General features: G+C 37.3%; 3 pseudogenes; all 3 read left to right on the top strand.

The window, feature by feature from the left end:
• Nucleotides 1-194: 194 nt before the first annotated feature.
• On the top strand, nucleotides 195-1,139 carry LOC110149736 (olfactory receptor 5AL1-like; annotated as a pseudogene).
• A 10,331-nt stretch (nucleotides 1,140-11,470) lies between these two features.
• LOC110149729 (olfactory receptor 5AL1-like) lies at nucleotides 11,471-12,412 on the top strand (annotated as a pseudogene).
• An 11,774-nt stretch (nucleotides 12,413-24,186) lies between these two features.
• LOC110144573 (olfactory receptor 5AL1-like) lies at nucleotides 24,187-25,130 on the top strand (annotated as a pseudogene).
• Nucleotides 25,131-25,392: the final 262 nt, after the last annotated feature.

The following is a 25,392-nucleotide window of genomic DNA, read 5'->3' as shown; positions in this document are numbered from 1 at the left end:
CTGCAGCAAATCACTTTAAATTCAAAGCAGGCAGCCCTGAAATCTGAGAACGGCCTATTAATCAGTGAAGATTTATCTTTCCAATATGGTCACCATAAAATAAACATGAGTGAAGTCCTTAATGCACAAAGTGAAAGATTATCTGTAATATATGTTCTGGAGATAACAGTATGATATGCTTCTGTACACAATTCATGGCGAAACACAATAACTCAGAAGTAACTGAATTCATCCTCTTGGGACTCACAGACAGTCCTGAGCTTCAAGCCCTTCTTTTTGTGATGTTTTTAGTGATCTACTTACTTAGTGTCATGAGTAATCTTGGATTAATCATGCTAATTCATGTCAGTCCTCAGCTTCACACAGCTATGTATTATTTCCTTAGCCACCTAGCTTTTGTTGACTTTTGCTACTTCCTCGGTCACTCCTAACACTCTGGTGAACTTCCTCCAAGAAACTAAAAGAATATGCTTACCTGCTTGTGCCACTCAGTTGTTTTGCTTTATCATGTTTGTGGTTTGTGAATTTTATATGCTCTCAGTCATAGCTTATGACGGGTATGTGGCCATTTGTAATCCTTTACTCTATACCGTTGCCATGAACAAAAGGATCTGTATTCAGATGGTGTTCAGCACATTTCTATATAGCTTTTCTGTGGGCCTCCTACAAGCAGTTCTTACATTCCATTTATCTTTCTGTCATCAGACATAATAAATCATTTCTACTGTGATGATGTCCCCTTGTTTGCCTTGGCCTGTCATGAAACCCATTACAAATATATCAAAAAGCTGTTACTGTTCACACTTGCTGGGTTCAATATATTTTTCTCTCTTCTTATCATCCTTGTCTCCTATGTATTCATTCTATTTACTATTCTAAGGATTAAATCAGCTGAAGGCAGAAAAAAGGCATTTTCTACTTGTGCTTCCCACTTGACTTCCATCACTATATTTTATGGTCTGATCATCTTCATGTATATGCAGCCAGAAACAAGCCATTCCATGGATACTGACAGAATGTCTTCTGTATTCTACATCGTGGTGATTCCCATGCTAAATCCTCTCATATACAGCCTGTGGAACCAGGAAGTAAAAAAAAATGCTTTGAAGAGAACTATGGAAAAGTGTATTCTACTATAATTTAAGTGACCTATGCTCTAACTGAAAGACTTAACATTTAGGAGGCAAGAAAAAGAAGTAATTAAACAAAAAACAAATAGTTTTTCTGCATGATCATACCTTTAGTAACATACTTTCTAACACTGCAATATTTAAAAGTCAAAGTGATAGTGTTAATCTCAGTCCTGTCCGACTCTTTTCGACCCCATGGACTGTAGGCTGCCAGGCTGCTCTGCCTAAGGAATCCTTCAGGCAAGAATACTGGAGTGAGTTCCATTCCCTTCTCCCATGGATCTTCCTGATATTGGGATAGAACCAACCTCCCACATTGCCAGCAGATTCTTCACCATCTGAGCCACCAAGGAAAAGTTAATATTAATACAGAAGATACACTTATTTTATATATTTTTTAATTATTTTGTATATAGCTTTTGATAACGCTGCATGTTCATTGGAAAGATTGATATTGAAGCTGAAGTTCCAAAGTATTTTGGCCAACTAATGTGAAGAGCTGACTCACTGGAAAAGACCCTGATGCTGGGAAAGATTGAAGGCAGGAAGAGAAGGGGACAACAGAGGATGAGATGGTTGGATGGCATCACCGACTCAATGGATGTGAGTTTGAGCAAACTCCAGGAGATAATGAAGGACAGGGAAGCCTGGCGTGCTGCAGTCCATGGGGTCACAAAGATTTGGACATGGTTAATGATTGACCTACAACAGCAATACTGAAAGATATAAGATTGAAATAAATTCAGTTGCAAATAGTGGTTTAAATTTTGTTTTGTAGATCACTTAAAATCTCTCTTTTTCTAATAGTGGAATTTTGACTTGAGTGTGTCAATTCATAAATCTTACATGGTGAAAAAATATCATATCTTCTTCAGATTATTAAAGCAGCTTTCAATTTAGAATGGTAGAATGGTATAAGATACACTCATGCATACACACAAACACAAACACACACACATACACACACACACACACACACACACACACAGAGTAAGAGGAATCTGAAAAGAACTGTTGATTCTGAAACTCTAACATGGACATTGATATCAACACTGACAGAAAATTTCACTTAAAAAGACTGAAACAGTAACTTGAATTTTAACAAGGGAAGCATGTCCTTCTGCACAGAGTAAGGTCTATAGATCCAATAATAAAGTTAATTTGCTGATTTTTACTGAATTTCTTTGGTCTTTGAAGAATGTCTTTTTTTTTTTAGTAACATACACTTATGACTATATGAAAACAATTACACTGAATATGTAAACTGCCTTGGAGAACATAGCTATATTAACAAGACTAACGAGCACAATATATCTTTCCATTTATTTTGTCTTTAATTTTATTCATGAATGTCATAGTTTTCCGAGAAAAGCATCTTTCTTTGAAACTCTGAATTTATGTCAAAATAAAAAGTTAAATAAGTCTTCTAGCATTTGTTATATAATTTAACACATTCTTGTTTTGATGTTCCAATTCATAATCCTTTGTAACTTTAAAAGGCTATAACTTCTTGCCAGTAACACCTAAAAACAATATATCTTTCCTTATGAAGTTAAATAAAACAATTCATCCATCTTTCCTAAAGTTTAGTTTACCACAATTGACTTTTGTTTTATAAGGGTTTATTACTAGGATTGTATTTTACATTTGTTACAAACTGTTACAAAACAATGTATCATAGCCTTTTAGAAAACTTTAAATTGCAATTTTGTATAATATTTTTAAATGGCTGTATATTTCTTAATAACTTTATGATCAGCCTTAAAATTGCAGCCACAGTAATGAACATATCAAGGCCTCTTCTCAAGTATTCAACTCTTTTAAGTTAGGAGAATAAATACATCACTTTTAGACCCCAATGTTCATCGCAGCACTGTTTATAATAGCTAGACTCAATTTCATTATGTTGGGAGGTCAAGAGGAAAACCAACCTCTGTATCCACTGTATCATTTTTATTGTGCCTGAAGTGCCTCCTGGCCCAAGCAGAGAAGCCTCAAATCAGAGCCACCACCTGTCAGATTCCGGGTCACTTCCACAGATTCCACTGTGCCTGCATCACTATGTACCATGTGCTATGTACTCCTAAGACGGGGCTTCTCAAGTCTGTTTCAAGATTTTATAGACTCATGGTGATGATCTACAAAAGGTAATTCAAAGCTGAAATGCATTTTTTAAATGGTTTATGATACAGTCTCTTGCTTGAAGGCACAATTCCCATTAGTGTAAAAGGAACTGACATGTTTACATTCTTTATTTATTGAGGTAACACTGGTTTATAATATCACATAAGTTTCAAGTGTACAACATTATATTTCAACATCTGCATGCACACAGTACAAGAAAAGGGAGAATACATATATATGCCTGCATGTGTGCTCAGTTGTTTTGGTCGTGTCTCTTTCTGACCCCCTGGACTATAGCCCACGAAGCTCCCTTGTCCATTGGATTCTCCAGGCAAAAATACTGGAGTGGGTTGCCATTTCCTCCTCCAGAGGATCTTCCCAATGCAGGGATCGAATCCATGACTCCTGCATCTCCTGCATTGCAGGGATAATCTTTACCACTGGAATAGGCATCCCTCTCCAGTATTCTTACCTGGAAAATTCCATGGACAGAGAAGCCTGGTGAATGTACATTCCATGGGGTTGCAAAGAACCAGACACAACTGAACATGCTTACACACAATCACAAGATTTCAAAAAACAGGGTGAAGTCCATCTTCATATAAACCTCAAACATGCTCTTCAGGATCCAATCCAAGTCCCCCCAAATTTTCCCCAAGTTGTAGTATATTTGAGAAAGGCAGATGTCTTTTCACCTGAAATTTTTTTCAGTGACCTTCCCTCTTGCCTCATGGCATTAATCCAGTACATCAGGATATGTTAGATTGCAGAGACTTCACCTTAACCCATTTGGAGAAAGTCTGAGACAAATTTATCAGCAACCACTACTTGCTTCCACTGTCTGTGGCCACAAATATCTCTGTATGAAAATTTCCATATGGCAGGCTAAATAACTAGACCATTGGCAACAGCCCAGGAACTAAAAATACAATAATAAATACATAGCAAATTTTTGTTTTGTTTTGCTTTTGTTTTTGTTTTAAGAATTCAGAATGTTTCACTTAAAAGAAGCTCCTGGCTAAGATTCCCTGGACACCAGCGTCTACTTGAGGATGCGTGGGTCCTCCTTAACCCTGCAGACAGGGCAGCTTCAGGAGGCTGGTCATGCTCAGAGCTGATTGTTGGTTGTGGGCTCTGAGTATTGCCATTCCTCAGTCTGGGGGCCATCCCTTCCTCCCATGGGAGACCACTGGTGGACCAACGTGTGCTGGACATGGCCTGGGAGATTCCAACTGACAATCTGACATACTCTGTGCTGGGACATGGTCAGACTGTTGTCCAGGCTAACCTCGCAGACTCCTGGTAGAGGCTCCTGAGGGACTCGTTGGTCGGGACGCTGTCTCCACTGGCCGTGAATGCTCACCAGAGAGGCCTGGTGACAGCACATGCTCTTGGGTGCCTTTTCCAAACCTCAGTCAACTCCCAGCTCATAGAATTTTGTTTCTCACTCTTCCTTGACTCTTTCCCTTTGTTTTATTACACAAATAATCTCACCCTATATCACAGAAAGATTTTTTCTTATTTGAGACAGAAAAGGACGGATTCAAATACATGATTATCTCTGATATCACAGGATGGGGGGGCTGATGAAAAAGAGAGCTTTGGAGAGCAGTATATAACTCTGTATTTTGTTGTTTGACCAGTTATAGCTTTCCAGCTTTTCCACTTTGTCTCTTTTTAGTCCATAACTAGAGTAAGGGACCCACTGCTCCATCTTTTGCAGAAGATTCAAACCCTGCAAGTCTTATCTTGTGCATGGGAATCCTCACTCAGTTTAACTCACTCATCCCAACAAAAACCTTCAAGCAATTACTGGCTCCTCCTAGACATATTTTCAGACCAGATTGGGAGTTCACCCTCTTCTCCCTCAGTTCAGTTCAGTTCAGTCGCTCAGTCGTGTCCAACTCTTTGCGACCCCATGAATCACAGCACGCCAGGCCTCCCTGTCCATCACCAACTCCTGGAGTCTACCCAAACCCATGCCCATCAAGTCGGTGATGCCATCCAGCCATCTCATCCTCTGTCGTCCCCTTCTCCTCCTGCCCCCAATCCCTCCCAGCATCAGGGTCTTTTTCAGTGAGTTAATACTTCCCATGAGGTGGCCAAAGTACTGGAGTTTCAGCTTCAGCATCAGTCCTTCCAATGAGCACCCAGGACTGATCTCATTTAGGATGGACTGGTTGGATCTCCTTGCAGTCCAACAGACTCTCAACAGTCTTCTCCAACATCAGAGTTCAAAAGCATCAATTTTTCAGCACTCAGCTTTCTTCACAGTCCAACTCTCACATCCATACATGACCACCGGAAAAACCATAGCCTTGACCAGATGGACCTTTATTGGCAAAGTAATGTCTCTGCTTTTTAATATGCTATCTAGGTTGTTCATAACTTTCCTTCCAAGGAGTAAGTGTCTTTTGGTTTCATGGCTGCAGTCACCATCTGCAGTGATTTTGGAGCCCCCCAAAATAAAGTCTGACACTGTTTCTACAGTCTCCCCATCCATTTCCCATGAGGTGATGGGACCAGATGCCATGATCTTAGTTTTCTGAATGTTAAGCTTTAAGCCAACTTTTTCACTCTCATCTTTCACTTTCATCAAGAGGCTTTTTAGTTCCTCTTCACTTTCTGCCATAAGGGTGGTGTCATCTGCATATCTGAGGTTATTGATATTTCTCCTGGCAATCTTGATTCCAGTCTTGTGCTTCATCCAGTCCAGTGTTTCTCATGATGTACTCTGCATATAAGTTAAATAAGCATGGTGACAATATACAGCTTTGACATACTCCTTTTCCTATTTGGAACCAGTCTGTTGTTCCATGTCCAGTTCTAACTGCTGCTTCCTGACCTGCACTAGAAAGCCCCATTATGTGAACAAAACTCATATTATCTTTTCTTCTTAGATGTGCGGTATCATCTGGCTGGTCATCTAAAGCAAGTTGTGGATGGAGAGGTCCATATATTTCTGTAAAATGTCAATTGACCTATGATTTGTATGTTTTGTCTTCTAGATAATGAAGAGAAAGAAATGAATACTTTTAATCTTTACTGCTGAACTGAAATGTCATTCATAATATTGATTTGAACAGTAATCTCAGAAGGAAGGAATGAAAGTTAGCTTTGGGAAATTCATTTTTATCCAATGGTTTCCAAAAATTGCTGCTAAATACAAGGCCCATAGATATAACATTTATTTTAAATAAATTCATAATTTTAAAATAAAGCCAATGCAACAGACTTCAAAACAAATAATCAAAGCACACATAGCAACTAATCAAGTTGTTTTCCCAAAAGAGATCATTAAAATATTCCTTTACTCTAGATTCTTTAAGCATAGCTGAAAAAGTGATCTACCATTTCAAGGGAAACAGCTTTTCCCCCAGTTACTAAACATTAAATAATTATGTTCGTGTATGTATAATTATACTGTTTTCAATGTTTGTTAAAAAGAATGTAGTACAAAAAGAAATCTCCCTGAGGGACTGAGAGTGTAACAGGCAGGAAGGCCAGGGGTCTCCAAACGGAGGAAATAGGCTGCAAGTGCCAGACATTTTTATCTCTCTGAAGCAGCAGGAGGAAACAACCATGAGATATATTTGTTTTTTCTCTATCCAAATTTAAAGGGAGGTTTCTCCTAAAATGCGGTGTTTCCATGACACCTGGTTTCACCTGAAGCTAACTGCTCTCAAACCTTGAGTTAACCAATACATTTCTTTTTCTTATGGAAATGTTGTCTTAAGCTATGTTAATGTACCCCAGCCTCTATCTTCAAGTTGATTCCACCAGATGGCCTAACTTACTTACTCAGATATTGTTCCCTAATCTATGTAAACGAAACTATTTGTTGGTATTCTGCCCTTCTACAAGATTCAAGTCAATCGTTTTATGGCCAGGGATGAATTATCTGGTGCCATTCTAAATTCTAAGACATTCCTTTCTTTTCATTAACAGACTGTGAGTGACTATATAACTTACAGCTAAAGACTAGGAGGGGGGTACTCTTTTGCCCCCTTCTGATGCCTATGTCAGAAGCTTTCTCTATGTCCTTTATACTTTAATAAAACTTTATTACACAAAAGCTCTGAGCGGTCCAGCCTCGTCTCTGGCCCCAGATTGAATTTGTCTCCTCCAGAGGCCAAGAATCCCAGCATCTTATCATTCAGCAACAATTTTTCAGGACTACATATATAAAATACAAAGTTGTCTCATAAATACCCAGGCAATTTTAAATATTACTGGCCTCACAAAGATTCCTTTCAGGTACAATGAACTATTTAGGGGTTTGTTGTTGAACTGAATGATGCCATATTGAATGTTGAAAGGCATCAAGTAGTAGAAAAATGTGCTCAATTCCCTTTTTTGGGGAAAGAATTTGAACTTACAAAAATATAATTTTATCCACTTAATCATTTAGGGGTAATTATTGACCATCTTCTGTATACTAGGTACTGTTGGAGGTAAAGACTAAATTGAATATGAAATAGAAATATTATTGCTTGCCAAAAGGAGTTCATGCTTACAATGTGTTATAGACATATTAATAGTTGTCTTCAATATAGTGTGGTGAATATTATGAAGGAATCAGTGGCTGCAAGAATGTTTATATGAGGTGGACTTAAACTCCCTTGAAATCCTGCAAGAGGAAGTGATTCAATAGAGTAGAGAAAATTAAGTAGAAAGAAAATCAGGCAAATTAAAAGAATGATGACAGAGGAAAAGTGTTCTAGGAAGAGAATAAAGGATGTATAAAATTCTGTCTTATATTTAAATACATACAGAAATTTGGAATACCTGTGACATAGAAACTAGATAAAAGAAATGTTTCAGGAGGCACCTGATATGAGATGCAGAAATGAAGTTTTCAAGGGCTATGTTGGCTATGAGAAAGAACTTGAAATTTATCCAAACAGTGATGGGAAGACACTGAAGGATTTCATCAGGACAAAATAAGAATAAAGTTTCTGTAAAATTTCATATAACCTGAAAATTGAGGAACAGAGAAAAATAAGACTGATTGGAGACAAGACTAAAAGTTAGGTTTCATTTGCAAAAAAAAAAAAAACACACACACACACACAAAGCATCATTGTGCTTGGACCAATAAAGCAAAATATATGACCAGATTTGAAAACTGTGTGAAGGGTAAAATTTTTAGTGTCATTGCTTAGTGGCTCAGTCATGTCCGACTCATTGGAGTAGCCCACCTGTAGCCCACCAGGTTCCTTTGTCCATGGGAATTTCCAGGCAAGAATACTAGAATGGGTGGCTCTTTCCTCCTCCAGTGGATCTTCCCAACACAGGGACTGAACACGCATCTACTGTGTCTCCTGAATTGACAGGTGGATTCTTTATCAGTAGTAGAGGGGCAAGTTGAACATTAGCATGAGGATCAGGGATGCATAGTAAAAGAAATTGCTCTCTGATATGGAGAGCAAATGGATAGTGACACTGTTCATTGTGACTGTTTGTGACCCCATGGACTAGAGCCAACAAGGCTCCTCTGTCCGTGGAATTCTCCAGGCAAGAATACTGGAGTGGGTTGCCATTTTCTCCTCTAGGGGATCTTCCCAACCCAGGGATCGAACCTGTGTCTCTTATGTCTCCTCAATTGACAGGCAGATAGTTTATCACTAACACCATCTGGGAAGCCTGTTCATTGCACTAGAAAATATATATTCCAAGTCTTGAGTTTTGGGTTCGATGTACAGAACTATAAAGTTCTTTTTTGTGTGCAATAGTTTGATAAATATCTAAATGGTAATTTCTGAGAGATATTTAGAGATATAAAGCTGGAGCAGAAAGAAGTAGTTTGAAAAATAATTTATTAATATATTTGTTCATAATCAGCAAATAGATGCCTATTGAGCACATAAGATTGGATAATTGATCAAGAAGGTATCAAAATGAGAGGAAGAAGCTTTGGAGAGAACATGAAGAACATGCCATCTAAGGTATAGTAATAGGAACAGACTCCAAGGTTGAGAATCAAAATGAACAAATGAACTCAAAAGACTGCTTTGCTTTAGAGCCCAAACTTGTATTCAATAGAGTTCAGTGCTACAGTTCTGCAAAAAATACAGGTTTTATTGGATTTGAAAATAGGGAGGTTGATACTAAACATGTTCAGATAATATTTTTTTTGTTTTAATGAGAAAGAGAGGTGGATTACACCTTGTTAAGTTATAAATGGAGCTTCCAGGGTGGCACTAGTGGTAAAATAGTCTTCCTGTCAATGCAGGAGACAAAAGAGATGCAGGTTACATATCTGAGTTGTGAAGATCCCTTGGAGTATGAAATGGTAATCCACTCCAATATCTTTGCCTGGAAAATTTCATGGACAGAGAAGCCTTGTGAGTTACAATCTGTTGGATCACAAAGAGCCACTCTAATGGCAGAAAGTGCTTCTTGATTAGGGTCAAAGAGGAGAGTGAAGAAGCTGGCTTAAAACTCAACATTCAATAAACTAAGATCATGGCATCCAGTCCCATAATTTCATTGCAAACAGAAGAGGAAAAAGTGGAAACAGTGACAAATTTTACTTTCTTGGACTCCAAAATCACTGCAGATGGTGACCACAGCCTTGAAATTAAAAGATTCTTGCTTCTTGGAAGAAAAGTTATGGCACATCTAGGCAGCATATTAAAAAGCAGAGGTCTGTATAGTCAAAGCTATCATTTTCCTAGTAGTGTATGGATGTATGGATATGAGAGTTGGACCATAAAGAAGGCTGAGCACCGAAGAATTGATGCTTTCAAATTGTGGTGCCAGAGAAGACTCTTGAGAGTCCCTTGGACTGCAAGGAGATCAAGCCAGTCAATCCTAAAGAAAATCAACCCTGAATACTCACTGGAAGAACTTATACTAAAGTTGAAGCTGCAATACTTTGGCAACCTGATTCGAAGAGCAGCCTCACTGATGAAAACCCTGATGCTGGGAAAGATTGAAGACAGGAGGAGAAGAGGGTGAGATAGGACGAGATGTTTTGATGGCATCAATAACTCAAAGGTCATGAATTTGAGCAAACTCTGGGAGATAGAGAAGGACAGGGATGCCTGGCATGTTGCAGCACATGGGGTCACAAAGATTCAGATATAACTTAGCAACTGAAAATAGCTGTAAATATATTTGAGAAGCTGGGGACAGATATCTATTCCAATAAGTTTGGTTGAAAATTGGTGATGGGAACGGAAAGAAAAAGGAGTAATCAAGATAAGTTTTCAAGGGGATATCAATCCAAATTTAACATGGGAGGAGATTTTATATTTATTTTATCACATTTTTTACAGTCTTGAAAAATCTCTAAGGTGCATGTGAAGTAACCTGAGACAATACAGTGATAAAGGAAAATCATATTAACTTATACACTGCCCTTTTAAGAAAAGATGGGAACAAATTCAGTTGTACCAGTTTTTGACACTGAGAAGCCACCTTGGGTTTATGTAAATCTTCTGCAAAATGAGGTTCTTCTAAATGCTGTTCAAATGCTATTCACTTGGGACCATTTGATACTTCAAGATAGAGCTTAAAAACATATATCTTAATTACTTAAAAACATTTTACAATCTGGAAAATTGTTCACTAGTGTGTATTTTCCAAAAAGATAGCCAGAAAACTTCACAATGCCATTTTTCTAAATATCAATATTGTGTATGTATATAAAAAAATAGAATATGAAGAAAAACAAAATGAAAAAATAAAACTTTTAATATTATACCAAACTGGTTCCCTAAAGAAACATACTGTTAGTATTTTGATTTTTGACTTACACTTTCCATGCTTGATTTTGCTAATTTTTAATATTCTTATGAAATGATAAAATGACAGTTCTGTGAAAGAAATTTACAACTTAAGAAATTATGTTAATGTATTTGCTATCAAAGCCACTTTATATCCTGATTTTTTTTAATTTTCTTTTCTTTGAAGAAAAGTACAACACAGGTTTTGCTATTGTATTGATTATAAAATTTTAATTGAAATTCTCCCTTTCTTCTTTTGCAGCTTCTTAGTGGAATTTCCACCTGGACCAAGTGTTTTTTACAGTAAATTCACAAGTAAATCTACACATAATTTAGAGTCCTTACCAAGATTCTACTTTAACTGAATTTGGCATAACATCCTGGAGAGCCAGGGATACCTTCTCACACTTAATCATTCCTTACAAAGTCAAGATTATCCAGAGTGTGTGCTCTGGTGGAATTTACTGTAGAATTGTTTATTTCATGGCAGAAAACAATCATTCAGCAGTTACTGAGTTGATCCTCTTGGGCCTCACAGATAACCCAGAGCTTCAGTCCATTTTCTTTTGTGTTTTATTGTTGATCTACTTGCTTACTTCTTTGGGTAATCTTGGCTTGATTGTTCCAATACAAGTGAGTCCTCAACTTCACACACCCATGAATTTTTTCCTCTGTCATCTGGCTTTTGTGGATTCTTATGGTTCCTCCACAATCACACCAAACACCCTTGTGAACTCTTTTTGAGAAATTAAAAGCATGTTACTTTGTGCATGTGCCACTCAAGTGTGTGGCTTTATCACATTTTCAGTTTGGGAATTATTAATGCTGTCTGTCATGGTTTATGATCTGTATGTGGCCATATGCCACCCTTTACTCTATGCAGTTCTCATGCCTAGGAAACTCTGCATCCAAATGGTCACTAGCTCTTATATTTATGGAGTCCTGGTGGGATTCATACAAGCAGTGGCTACATTCCACATGGCTTTCTGTGGCCTTAATGTGATCAACCAGTTCTACTGTGATGATGCTCCCTTGATCGCTCTGGCCTACTCTGATATGCGAGTCAAAGAACTGATGTTATTAGCCATTGCAGGATTCAAGGTCTTCTGTTCTCTTCTCATTGTACTCATATCCTATGTGTTCATCGTCTTTGCCATAGTAAGGATCCATTCTGCTGTAGGGAGACCGAAAGCTTTTTCTACCTGCGCCTCTCACCTGTTTTCTATTACTATGTATCATGGGACCCTCAGATTTATGTACCTGCAGCCCAAGTCAAGCCACTCACCAGATAAAGACAAATTTGCCTCAGTTTTCTATACTGTGGTGATTCCGATGCTAAACCCATTGATCTACAGCTTGAGGAACTGGGAGGTAAAAAATGCTTGGAGAAAAATTATTGAAAAGATGTATTTGAATAAAAAATAAGAATTGTATTGTTACTAAAGATATGCTGGGTATATATTTCAGTTCAGTTCAGTCTCCCAGTCGTGTCTGACTCTTTGTGACCCCATGAACTGCAGGACACCAGGCCTCCCTGTCCATCACAAACTCCCGGAGTTTACCCAAATTCATGTCCATTGAGTCAGTGATGCCATCCAACCATCTCATCCTCTGTCATCCCCTTCTCCTCCCGCCCTCAATCTTTCCCAGCATCAGGGTTTTTTCAAATGAGTCAGCTCTTCACATCAGATGGCCAAAGTATTGGAGTTTCAGCTTCAACATCAGTCCTTCCAAAAAACACCCAGGACTGATCTCCTTTAGGATGGACTGGTTGGATCTCCTTGCAGTCCAAGGGACTCTCAAGAGTCTTCTCCAACACCACAGTTCAAAAGCATCAATTCTTCAGTGCTCAGCTTTCTTTATAGTCCAACTCTCACATCCACACATGACTACTGGAAAAACCATAGCTTTGACTAGATGGACCTTTGTTGACAAAGTAATGTCTCTGCTTTTTAATACACTCCCTAGGTTGGTCATAACTTTCCTTCCAAGGAGTAAGCATCTTTTAATTTCGTGGCTACAATCACAATCTTCAGTGATTTTAGAGCCAAGAAAAATAAAGTCAGCCACTGTTTCCACATCTATTTCCCATAAAGTGATTGGACCAGGTGCCATGATCTTAGTTTTCTGAGTGTTGAACTTAAGCCAAATTTTTCACCCTCCTCTTTTACTTTCATCCAGAGTCTCTGTAGTTCTTCTTCACTTTCTGCCATAAGGGTACATATTTAGGACATTTTAAATCAAGGCTCGTATAATTATTCAGTATCAGTAGGCAGAGGAGCCTTTGTCCTTTGTGATTCAGTTTTCTGATGTCTTATTTCCTCCTTGAAAACAGATATTTCCCTATTTTGACTTACACATAGTAGATATCTCATAAATATTTTAATGGTTGAATTCGAAAAAAGAGATAGAAACTATCCATTCTCTTTGAACATAAAATGCTTTGTCAATAGGGATGAAAAATAAAGCATTTTAAAATCAAAATTTTGTCTCATTTCTCTCTAATATTGAGGATTTTAGTCTATTTTGAGAGACATGAGCAGTGCAAATAGTATTAACACCATGTAAATTTTTTCCTCTATGTTGAACCAAAGTTAAATATAATATGTTGCTTGGTTAAAATGTTTTGGTTTTAAAATGTCCATAAAATGAATTTATTATCATCTTTACAGCATTACATTTATAAGGTCAGGAATTTTTTTAAAAGGCTTTATTTTTCAGAGAAGTTTATGTTTACAACGAAATTGAAAGGGAGATACAGAGCTTTGTCTTATACACCTTACTGTCACAGATGTATAACCTCCCAGTTATCAACACCACTCACCAAAATGGTGCATTTGAATCTTCACTGATGTATCTTAATCATGCAATGTCTATAATTTACCTTAGGTTTCTCTCAAGGTATTGTGCAGTCTATGATTCTGGACAAATCTGTGATGATTTAATCAATCATTGTACTACTGCACAGAATATTTTCACTGCCCTAAGCATCCTCTCTGCTCTGTCTATTCATCTCGTCCCCACTGCCCTCACCCATAGCAAACATGGATTTTCTGATTGTCTCTGATGTTTTGCCTTTTCCAGAATGTCATAGAGTTGTAATTATACAGTATGTAGCCTTTTCTGGTTGTCTTTTTTCACTTAGTAATGTGCACTTAAGGTTCCTCTGTGTCTTTTCATAGCTAATAGCTCATTTCTTTTTAGTTTTGAATAACATTCCTTTGTCTGGAGTTACCACAGTTTATTTATCCGTTCACCTACTGAAGGACATCTTGGTTTCTTCAACATTTTAACAATTATGAATAAATCATCCATAAATATTGTTATGCATATTTTTATATAGATGCATGTTTTCAAATCCTTTGGATAAATTGCTGACTTGTATGGTAAAAAAATGTGCTTATTTTTGTATGAAACAGCCAAACTCTGCTGGTTGAACATTTTAACATAATCATTTAAGCAATGCCCCTTCTATATTCAGCCTGCACTTTAGCTCCACTGATTACTTTTGGGTGCAGTGACATAAATTTTATGTTGCATAATTACTGAGAAATTAATTGCCCTGTCTTTGTTAATTTATATTATATTGTTAAATTATATTATTTTTGCAGTTTCCTCCAGCAGTGGCATTATCACTGGAAACAGATATTCTAAAGATGCCATATGAATTCCTATGCTTCATTTATTTTTTCCTTGCTCCGTTGTGCATGTGTACCCCTAACTTCTTAAGTTAATCCGAGTTCATTACCTTAACTGGCACACTAAGTCACTCCTTTTCTGCCAGTCTGTTGGTGTGAAGGAGTCAAAGATTCCAGAGGGAGATATGATGGCAGAAACATAGGCTGCAGTGATAACAGCTGTGGCTGAAAGGGGACTGGGAACCAAGGAATATGGGCAGCCGCTTGAAGCCCCCAACTTTTAAGGTTTTCAATTCTATCATCCCATAGAGTTTTTCCTGTCTGTTTCTGTAAGAGTCTTTGGGCAGAGAGCACAGGCCAGCAGCTGCTTCTGCCTGAAGGAAGCTCTCTGGGTTATCACCAGGACAGACCATGTGCTGCCATTTACAGAACAACAAGCCGTTGAGCTGAGGCTTTGATAGAAAACATGAAGTTCAATCACTGAGTATGTGCACTCCGAAAGATTTTGATTCTACATCCCTAGAAACAGAACTTATTTTTACATTTAAATAGAAATAGAAAAATACTACTCTGCTTTGTGCTATAAATGGAGAAAACACACATTTATTGGCACACCCATATGTATAATTTTTTTTGTTTTTACATTTAAATAGAAAAATACTACTCTGCTTTGTGTTATAAATAGAAACAGAACTTATTAAAATACATTTCAACTGTAAAACACTGAGGACTCTACTCAATACTCTATAATGACCTATATGGGGAAAGAATCTAAAAAAGAGTGAATATATGTATATGTATAACTGATTCACTTTGCTGTATACCTGAAACTAACAACACTAAAAATCAACTATACTCCAATAAAAATCAACAACAACAACAACAACAACAAAAACCCACCAAAAAAAAAAAAAAACACTACTTTGTTGCCAGTGCAAATATTTGCCCTCTGGGATTCTCATCCTACAATCCAGACAGCCTAATATTATAGGAATAGGACACATAAAATGAGAAAGTTGGTCACAGGATGTAATGATAAGAAGGATCAATTCTACTATCATGTCTTTGTTTCCAGACCCATGATACTATGCTGTTAGGGACACTAAAACTTATGTTCTCATCGGTTCTTTACCTACAGTGTATCATAGAGGACAGTGCACCAAAGCAGCCAATTCGTTTTCTGAGCTGGTGACTTGGTTGTGTTGTCAGGTTGCCATTCATGAATCCAATCAAGCCAACTGAATCTTGACAAGAGATAACCTGTTAAGACCATTCATTATATGCCATGGCCATGTCAAACTTTCATTGCTGTAGAGTGAGTGTATTTCTTCTGAGGGAATATTGTATGGCTTATTATTTCAAGAACAAAATGTCCTTTAAACTATAGAAAGATGACACATCCTAGGACAATGGGTCTTAGGAAGAAAAATTCCTTTGCAATCTATTGATTTCAGTGAGGACAAACTGCTGTCCCATCCAACATTGAAGGGATCTGATATAACTGTTTTATCATGTGCTTCTGACTTTTATTGCAAAAGAGGGGTGCCACACTCAGGACTATGCATAGGTCTCTGCTTCTAACAGATTGGGCACTCAGCATTGGTAGAAGTAGGAAGCAGTCATGTTTTTGGTAACACATGGTCTTCATTCCTGACACTGTGACTCTGCTGTCCATGGGGTCCCTGGGGCTGTGAGGGAGAAGGGAAGGGGACGAGCATGTATGTGATGGGTTTTCCAGACCTTCTCATAAATGCAAACCTCTTCTGCTGTAGTTACTCCTTGCTGTTTAGTCACTAAGCTGTTTGATTCTTTGTGGCCCCACAGACTGTAGCCTGTCATTCCGCTCTGTCCATGGAATTTCCCAGACACGAGTACTGCAGTGGGTTGCCATTTCCTTCTCCAGGGGGTCTTCCTGACGCAGGGATCAAACTCTTGTCTCCTGCTTAGCAAACAGATTCTTTACCACTGAGCCACCTGGGAAGCCAAAGTTGCTCCTTAGTTTAAAAAGAAAAAAATTAAATCAACATGCTTTGTGCCTCTTTCAAAATTTCATCTAAAGTCCTCTTCCATTAATGCCATGTTCTTGGATGCTTGATATCCTCAGTCCCATAAACAAGTGTCCAGCACTGTTTATCACTGTCTAGGGGTCAGAGCGTGGCCATCATCTTCAGGCCACCTTCTCCCCATTTGAAATAAAAGACCATGTTCTACCCACTGAGATAAAATGCTTTCACCACTATCATTCAGTATCACCTCTATTTCCTACATGGTATCACCTCTATTTCCTACAAGGTGTAAAAGCCCTTCTTTGCACTTGGCACAAATCTTACTTGTGTGTGCGTGCTCAGTCATGTCAGACTGTGATTCCTTGGACTGTAGCCTGCCAGGCTCCTCTGTCTATGGAATTTTCCAGGCAAGAATACTGGAATGAGTTGTCATTTTCTACTCCAATAAATCTTCCCAACCTAGGAACTGAACATGCATCTCCTGCCTTGGCAGGTAGATTTGCTACCACTGTTGCCACTCCAATCTTATTTGGAGCCTCCTTTTTTTGGATCCTCTTAAGCTCCAAATATTATTTGGAATCTCTTAATTTGGAACCCCTAGCTTATTAACTTATGGCATAGACTGTGTGGGGGTCTGTGTGGCAAAGACAGGTAATATAAAACCTGCATCCCTTGTTCATACAATTTGTTACTAACATCTCAACCTAATTTAACCAGATTATAAGCAAATGACTTCCATTCCATGGATTGCAATTGTGCTGGACCAAAGTTTGTGTTGGTGGATCATGTAATACCCAGCACAGAATAGGCAGCAGATGCTAAATGTTTACTTGCTATCTCATCATCTGGCACTTAGTTTCTACTAGGGTGCACTAGAACACAGAAAACCATTTTATTTCTTCATCAGAATATCTGGCTTTTCTGCAAAGTCTGTGCAGTGATGCTGATTTCAGCTTTCTAGAGACTCAAAAATCATTCTTTCCAACACAGATATTTCCGACATCTTTGGATTACTTGCAGAACCTACTCTTTCTGAGACTAAATCAAATCTGATAGTCTTCATAAATATCCAACATGTAGCTCAGAGCTATAAGCTCTGTGACTTGCTTTTTTCAATAGAATTCTTAAAAGTGTACAGCTTCTAAGGCTAGAATTTTTTTCCAGGGAAATTTTAAATGTTTGAACTCAACCACCATGATTTCATTGGAAGCCCAAGCCAGACACTCATCACATGGATCACATCCAGCTGTCAGCCTCATCAAGTATATCATCATTGTGAATGAGGTCTTCATGGACCATACAGCCAGCCTACTGCCCAGCTGACACCACAGTGTGGAGAGAGATTGTCTTTAGCCCACAGGATTATGAGAGATAATAAATCATTGTTGCTTCAGGCCTCTAAAACTTGAGAGTTTTCTTTAAAAAAAAAGTTAGATAATTGAAGCAATAGCGATCATAGAATGAATTTAAGAAAAAAAGATTGAAGTGAAATTAACTCTAACAAGAAATCCTGAAGATAGATTTTATGACTTTGACAGAAGGAAAAGGTTGAAAACATTTCCCTAAAATAATTGAGGAATGTATTTTAGACATCTGTAGCCTTGTGCATGCTGATAGATCTCTTTTCAACTTTGTTGAATTTCTACCAAGAACTAATAAAAACCAGAGAGTTGAATCATTACAGATTGGTTAGAAATAAAATGCAAATATGATGACTTCTGTATACTTTATGTTTAAGGTCCTTTGTCATTTATGCTTTTATTCTACTAGAGAAAATGGTGTTATAAAAATCATAACAGTGCTGCGATGAACATTGGGGTGCACGTGTCTCTTTCAGATATGGTTTTCTTGGTGTGTATGCCCAGAAGTGGGATTGCTGGGTCATATGGCAGTTCTATTTCCAGCTTTTTAAGAAATCTCCACACTGTTTTCCATAGTGGCTGTACTAATTTGCATTCCCACCAACAGTGTAAGAGGGTTCCCTTTTCTCCACACCCTCTCCAGCATTTATTGCTTGTAGACTTTTGGATAGCAGCCATCCTGACTGGCGTATAATGGTACCTCATTGTGGTTTTGATTTGCATTTCTCTGATAATGAGTGATGTTGAGCATCTTTTCATGTGTTTGTTAGCCATCTGTATGTCTTCCTTGGAGAAATGTCTGTTGAGTTCTTTGGCCCATTTTTTGATTGGGTCATTTATTTTTCTTGAGTTGAGCTGGAGGAGTTGCTTGTATACTGCAAAACAGAAAAAGAGACTCAGATGTATAGAACAGACTTGTGGACTCTGGGAGAAGGCGAGGGTGGGATGTTTCAAGAGAACAGCATTGAAACATGCATATTATCTAGGGTGAAACAGATCACCAGCCCAGGTTGGGTACATGAGACAAGTGCTCGGGCCTGGTGCACTGGGAAGACCCAGAGGGATCGGGTGGAGAGGGAGGTGGGAGGGGGGACTGGGATGGGGAATACATGTAAATCCATAGCTAATTCATTTCAATGTATGACAAAAACTACTGTAATGATGTAAAGTAATTAGCCTCCAACTAATAAAAATAAATGAAAAAAAATCATAACAGTCTTCCTAGGATAAAGCATCCACATTTAATAATAATTGTTCTTTCTTTGTAATAAGCATTGTCTATGATTTTTCTATCTGTACATCTTTCTCTTTATCACTCTATACATGTATGGAATGAGGAGAGTTTGTTAGAGAGTTTGAAGCAAAGAAGTGTTCATTTCTCTGTGATTTGCATGCCTTTAAGTGCTTTCCAGCAGACTTCACGAAAAAATTAAATTAATTTTATATTATTTTCTTCTTTGAACAGAATGTTCAAATAACAATTTTCTGAGACTGAACTAAATATATCTCCAAGCTTCTAAGCTCATGGCTTAATTATTATTTCCTTACATCTCAACAGATAATTGAGTGGGTTGCAGATGTAGAACTGAATCTTTGGTGCAATATAAACCATTACTTGGTAGCCTTCCAAAGCCAACAGCAAAGTTAAGTCACTGCTTTAATGTGCACTATGACTTCTTATAAAATTCAAAATTTAATAAAACTCATGTCCATGTGTGTATGCTAAGTCACTTCAATCATGTCCGTATTGCTACCCTGTGGTCTGTAGCCAACCAGGCTCCTCTGTCCAAGGGAATTTCCAGGCAAGAATACAGGAGTGGGTTACTATGTCCTCCTACAGGGGATCTTCCCGATCTATGGATAGAACTCCTGTCTTTTATGTCTCCTGCATTGGCAGGAGAGTTCTTTACCATAAGCGTCCCTGAAAATTCCAATAAAGCTCATACTAAAATATAAAAAGTAAATAAAAACATTAAAAGATTTTTGAGTTGTTTTCAATGTGTTAAAATAATCTTTGTTTTTAGTTATTATTGTTTTATTTTACTTAGATTTAGCAGAATGATTTGAAATTTCAAGTGATCAGTCCCTGTCTGTTAAGCAAACTGAGTCCCAAAAGATTAACCATAATGATTGTTTATGCTTGTGAGACATCATTACATTGTTTTGTTCAGAAATTGCTTAAAGTTATGCAACACAAGGAACGGATTCTGGAGTGGCCAATAAGTAATACAACGCATACTCACTGCAGCTAAGTAATATTAAGTTTTGTTGACATTCACAGAGTTTGCCACAAGGTATATTGGATGCCTTTTAGGTTTCATTGTGGGTTGCTCAAAGGCAGCAGGCAGTGAGGAAAAATCAAGGTAAATGAAGTAGTAGAAAAAGGTTTAGGGTAAAAAAAAACCTTGTATTTATTTTTCCATTATTCTACTAATATATTTGGAGTTGCAAAAAGTGCTAACTCTTACAAGGTTGAGGGGGGGTGAAAAATAACTACATTGGTTTTTTCAAAAATTTGAAATTTAGATTATTTTACAAGGAAATTAATAGGTGAATGAATTGTTAGATGTAACACTTTAGAGGTAATGAAACACCTCTAGGAAGAAGTAAAATCTCACCTGAGATCTGATGGATACACAGAAAGATAAAGCCAACTAGACTGTAAAGACAGAAGGAAGAGTTTCTGCTTCAACTGTATGCAAAATTCGTGATCACATCTGAGAAATTGATAGTATGCTTGATGGCTGAAGCCTGGGAATTACATGAAAAATGTCACAAGAAGTGAGACTAGTCTGAAAAGAAGAGGTTGCTTATCAAAGTTTAAGTTAGCCAAGCTTTTGGACTCTATCATATGTCAATAGGAAATAGTAAGCTATGATTTGCATGTTAGAAAGTACATTCTAGTTACAATGAACAGAGAAAGCATGGATAAGATAAATGTTTGAACAATAATACAGAAAGTTGTGATAGAGGCCTAAATTACAAGTAGACCGGTTTGAAAAAAAAAATAGATTAAATAATAAGTGTGTTCAATATCTAATTCTTATCAGTGGTATTTAGAGAGATATATGAAATACATTTTATTGGCTTTGTGCTTGAATAACTGGCTGGAAGATGACACTACTCACTGACTTAGAAAATGCATGCTTCAAAACAGATGAAAAATATAGGATGGTTTTTGAATTGCTGAATTCTCTTTGAGCATGCTATATGTAGGTACATTGGGAATACCTAAATGAAGTTGTCTGGGAATCTCTTGAAAATATACCTGGAGATCAGAGGAGGAATCTGGCCTAGAAATTTAGACTTTTGCAACACAAAAGTGACAACCATCCCCAGAACAGTTGATGAGAGCTCCACAAGAGTGTGCAAGAAATGACATAAGATGCCTTAGGAATGGAATGTGAAGTAATGTTTTAATTAAAACATAAACACAGGGAGTGGAGCCACCAAGAAGAGTAAAAGTGGACAGAAAGATGGGATTCTGATGACTTGCAAACCAAACCAAAACAAAACAAAACAATGTTTTTTATGAAAACTAATGTCAATGATATCTGGGGCTACAGAGACAACACAAAAGTCGCCATTGCCAATGGGAAGAAGGAGATTGTTGGTGAACTTGGAATTAGTAATTGTATTACAATTATGATGAGAACAATTTCAGAATACAAGTTGATATATAAATGCTAAAGATGAAGCAAATGACTTTCCAGGATGTTTAGTACTGAAAGAATGAAGAGGAGAGGGGTTGATGGATAGAGGAAAAGGAAAAGAAGTCACAGGTTATGGGTAATAATTTCAGCATTATCTTGTTTTTAAACTGATGGGGAAGATAAAATAGATTAGTAGAGTGTGAACATGTGAGATGAACAAAACAGCTTGGGAACCAAAATATAAGCTTATATCTTAGAAAGAGAAATTTGTATGTTGTGAATGGTAATTGTAGCAATTGATCACAGAGTCTAAGCTGTTTAGGGTGAGCATTGAATAAAGGAGGTAACAGTAGTAAAGGATACTTAGGGTTAAAGTGATTGAGTGGATACATAAAATTGTAGTGTCATAACTGATGTGAAAGGAAAGTTCAGAAAGTGGTGGTTATAAGTTTTTTATTTTGGATAGCTACTACTTTATCAATTGTCACATAAAACAAGCTTCAAAATGGAATCATGGGAGTAGGATGTTAAAGTGGAATAGCAGTGGGTTCGCTTATTCCAAGATCAAGGATCTAAGAAGCCAAGGTACAAAATAAATGGTGTACATGATGCTGATGGCAAATTTGTGGAAGATAAACATGATGGCATCAATACCAGAGCCTTAAGTGAACAAGAGGGAGTGACCTGGATGCATATGTGATGGCAGTGAATATGGGAATAAGCCTCTAAGCATCAGGGAGTGTACTTGAATGCAAGACACTGCAAAAAAAAAAAAAAAAAAAACAGGAAAGAATGTTCCAACATGAACAATGCTTTATTTTATCTGCCAGATTTAACATATGTGGATATGTTTCAAATGAAACAGCCTTTGGAAACCTGGAGAGAAATACATTTTCAAGGATGATCCAAGTTTCAGTTTAAAGAGAGGAAATGAAAATGACTGAAGATATTGGTGAGTTTGGTAATGTCGAAACAAGAGCTACACAGACTCCAACACATCAGAGAAATATAAGTACTAGAAAAGTTAAGAGCCAGGAAATGTAATGATCTGAGATCACAAGTCAATGAGGCAATGAAAAAAGACCCCAAGATATTGCAAAAAGAATAACCTACCGTCATTGGTATAATGGGATTGCACAGTCTTTTCTTTTGAGAATAAGCCTAAATCTGAATACTATTAATACTAATGGAATGAAAAACCATGTGTGTGTGCTCAGTCATGTCTGACTCATGGATTGTAGCCAGCCAGGCTCCTCTGTCCATGGGATTTTCCAGGTAAGAATACTGGAGTGAGTTGCCATTTCCTCCTCCAGGGAATCTTCCCAATCCAGGGATCCAACCCTTGTCTCCCACATCTCCTGCATTGGCAGGAGGATTGTTTGCTACTGTGCTGCCACGTGGGAAGCCCATTTTAAGAGCTAAAATTTACTCACTTAGCACATACTGCATGAAAGGCACTATTTCAAGCACTTAAGGTGGACAGACTTAGATATCGCCTTTCCAAAATTTTCTGATTAATGGGGAAATTCTTGCCTGCCTCTATGAAAAGAGTTCATTTCTATTAACTATGAATTGAGGTCAGGAAGTCCAGAACTAGTTCACGAGCTATTTTGCTTCACCCCACACTAATCATGAAACAGGAAGAGGGTTTAAGATCTCACTCTCAGTTTCCATATCTGAAAATGAAGATGATGTTTATCACCAGTTGATAGGGTTGATGGAAACATGATCTGAGATGAAGTAGTAGAAAAATTTTAAAAATTAAGCATATCTGCTCAAATGAAGATCATCAAAAGCTGTTTCTTTTAATAAGCCATAAACTGGTTTTTATTTCTACAAAGTTATCTTGACTTTTTTCTTCTCCTGTTTTGCATTTAGATGTTAGGAGCCACTTGACAAATATGTTTTCTGAATCATTTTAATGTATATTTAATCATTCCATTCATATTTCAGAAAAAACAAGACTATATATGTTTCTAAGGGTTTTTCTCCCTTTAATTCCCAAATATTACATAGTAATTGAAAGAAAACTAGAAGTCATAGTAAGAGAACAAAATAAAAATTGTCCTGAACAGCTGATATAGAGATGGTCAGAATTTAAAGTTACCTTTCATATTACCCCTTCTGAAATTATTTTTTAATTTATTGTTTTATGTTAATTAACAATTTACAAAGAATTAGCATATTTGTTTAAAGTACTTCAATAATAAAAATTTTATTTGGGCTCAAATAGCTCTGTCTTTATTTTCCTTTATTAAGAATAGATAAGAAATTATTCAATTATGTTAGATTTTAAATAAAATGCCATCTTTCTATCTTTCCAAACCCCACAGAATCTCATACTCTGGAAATTCTGCAGAGAACAAATCACTTCATTCTGAAACCAGAACTCGCATGGAGAGTCTCCTTTGAATGTATCCAACATAAGGTCAGGGTGGATCAGAATCAGTTCTGAACATCTGCTTGATTATCTCTAAGGGAGACAAGAATACTCAGACTGTGGGCTCTAGGGGATTTTATTGTTTAAAAAGAATCTCTACTATGGCAAAAGGCAATTATTCTGCAGTGTCTGAGTTTATCCTCTTGGGACTCACAGATAATCCAGAACTTCAAGCCACTCTCTTTGGTGTATTCCTAGTAATCTATTTAGCTAGTGTCCTGGGTAATCTTGGTTTGATTGTACTAATACAAGCCAGCCCGCAGCTTCACACACCAATGTATTATTTTTTTCTCAGCCATCTAGCTTTTATTGATTTTTCTTTACCTTCATCTGTCACCCCAAACACCTTGGTGAATTTTCTGTGTGAAGTTAAAAGTATAACATTTTATGCATGTGCCATTCAGGTGTGCTGCTTCATCACATTTGTAGTTTGTGAACAGTATTTGCTTGCAATCATGGCCTATGATAGGTATGTTGCCATTTGCAACCCTTTATTCTTATGCCATCCTCATGCCTAAAAGTCTCTGCAATCGAATCATTGCTAGCACATATATTTATGGATTCATTGTGGGTCTTGCACAGACAGTCGCAACATTCCTCTTGTCTTTCTGTGGCTCCAATAGGGTCAACCACTTCTACTGTGATGACGTTCCATTGGTCATGCTGGCTTGCTCTGACACTCAAGTCAAAGAGCTGATGCTGTTAACCACTGCTGCGTTCAACACCCTTTGCTCTCTACTGATTGTGATCATTTCTTATGTCTTCATCCTCTTTGCCATTCTGAGGATCCGTTCTGCTGAAGGAAGGCAAAAAGCCTTTTCTACCTGTGTTTCCCACATCAACTCCATCACCATATTTTATGCAACAATCATTTTTATGTACCTCCTGCCCAATTCAAGCCATTCTCTGAACACAGATAAATTTGCTTCTGTATTCTATGTGGGATATTCCCATGTTAAACACATTGATCTATAGCTTGAGGAATCAGGAAGTAAAGAATTTACTGAAGAGAATTATAGAAAAGTTCCATTTGACTATCGAATAAGTCAAAAAAAATTCAAGGACAGGGAGGAATCAGAGAATTTGGAATTATGGCCTATCTAGATTAAAAATGCTGATAACTAATAGGGTCAAATTCTTCACTTTCAGTGTTCATATTTACTCAATGTGTCTTACCCACTGTTTCATTCCTGGTGATTTACACATGAAAGACATTTTGTTAATTTTGAGTTGTTAAATTTTAAAAGGAGAAAGAGACAGACAAACAAAGAAAGACAGCAAAAGAAACAGAGATAGAGATATCTTAA

This window comes from Odocoileus virginianus, unplaced genomic scaffold (assembly GCF_023699985.2).
Source record: "Odocoileus virginianus isolate 20LAN1187 ecotype Illinois unplaced genomic scaffold, Ovbor_1.2 Unplaced_Contig_48, whole genome shotgun sequence".
Classification (NCBI taxonomy): Eukaryota; Metazoa; Chordata; class Mammalia; order Artiodactyla; family Cervidae; genus Odocoileus; species Odocoileus virginianus.
This window is presented reverse-complemented; position numbering and strand designations above follow the sequence as displayed.